Raw genomic sequence first — 1,695 nt, 5'->3', positions numbered from 1 at the left:
TATCTTGAACTACTGTCAGCAGTGCCCCATGAACTTGAGACTGCAGCTACCTCCACCTCCCATAGTTTCAGCTCTTTGGCTCTATATTCTCAGAAATGAGATAGCTGCTTCCTATGCTAATTTTGCTTTTAGCTTATGGAGAATCTCTGTGCTCTTTTCCAAAAGGACCATGCTGACTTACAATCCCACTGACAACATAAAAGGGTGTCTTTTTCTACTCATCCTTACCCTTTGGATAAGAACTCTTCTAACAAGTACGAGGTGATAGCTTGTGGTGGCTTCAACTTGCATTTCCCTGATGGCTGGAGACATCCAGGAGTTTTTCAAATACCTGTTGGCCATTCATATCTCTCCTTTTGAGAAATGTCTGTTCTGATCTTTTGCTTATTGTTAATAGGGTCTCGGGCTGTTGAGTGGTTTGCGTTCCTTAACATCTCGAATGTGAGCCCCTCATTATGTCTAATGGTTTGCACATATTTCCTCTGGAGCCATGGGTTGTCTGTTGACTGTGCAATTGTTGGCTTCTCTCGGTGCATTTTCATCCAGTCTTCAGGAGTGACCACAGGTAAGCAGGTTGAGAACCTAGGCTCCTCCTCCCCTTGTGGGGCCCAGGGAATCGACGGGTCACAGCCTTAGCTATGTGCATGAAGACCAAGAAGAGAGTGACATTTCCAGGGAATCTGGCTCCTGTATTTTTGTCTTTTATGACCTTGTAAGTATCCTGTGTTTTTCATTATTCATAGTTTATACAACCATTTAGACAAAGTGTAGATAGAGAATAGGGACAAAACCACAGAGATGGCAAGAAAGCATAATTACAGGGGGCAGGCATAGCCGGTAAAGCCTGCAGTGCCGACATCTCATATGGGCACTGGTTCAAGTCCTGGCTGCTTCTCTTCTGATCCAGCTCCCTGCTTATGTGCCTGGGAAAGCAGTGGAAGATGGCCCAAGTACATGGGCCTCTGCACCTTGATGTGGGAGACCTGGAAGAAACTCCTGGCTCCTGACTTTGACCTGGCCCAGCCCTGGCCATTGCAGCCATCTGGGGAGTGAACCAGTGGGTAGAAATCACCCCCTTCTTTCTCACTATGTAATTCTGATCTTCAAATAAATAAATAAAAATCTTTATTAAATGAATAAATATTATGACAACACTTATATTTTCAAAGGTCTTTTTTTAAGTGTTTATTTCAAAGGCAGAGGAAGACAGAGACAGAGAGAACGCATCCACTGGTCCACTCCCCAAAGGCTCACAACGGCCCCTGAACTGGACTAAAGCTGGGAGCCAAGAACTCACTGTGGATCTCCCACTTGGTGTCAGGATCCCAATTACCGGAGCCATTACCACTGCTTCCCATGGTGCACACAAACAGAAAATGAGAACCCAGGCTTTCTGATGGAGGCTATGGGTGTCTGAATGGCTACACTATGTGCTCACCCCTTTTGTATTTTTTAAAAGATTTATTTTATTTATTTGAAAGACAGAGTTACAGAAAGAGGTAGAGTCAGAGAGAGAGAGAGAGGTCTTCCATCCAGTGGTTCACTCTCCAGATGGCTGCAATGGCAAGAGCTGAGCTGATCAGAAACCAGGAGCCAGGAGCTTCTTCCGGGTCTCCCAAGGACTTGGGCCATCCTCCACTGCTTTCCCAGTCGACATATGTTGGATCATCTTAGTACAGCCTCCACGTTTCAGGG

Source organism: Oryctolagus cuniculus, chromosome 1 (genome assembly GCF_051225735.1).
Source record: "Oryctolagus cuniculus isolate XC-2025 breed Fujian yellow rabbit chromosome 1, ASM5122573v1, whole genome shotgun sequence".
In the NCBI taxonomy this organism is placed as follows: domain Eukaryota; kingdom Metazoa; phylum Chordata; class Mammalia; order Lagomorpha; family Leporidae; genus Oryctolagus; species Oryctolagus cuniculus.
Note: the sequence above shows the minus strand (reverse complement) of the source record.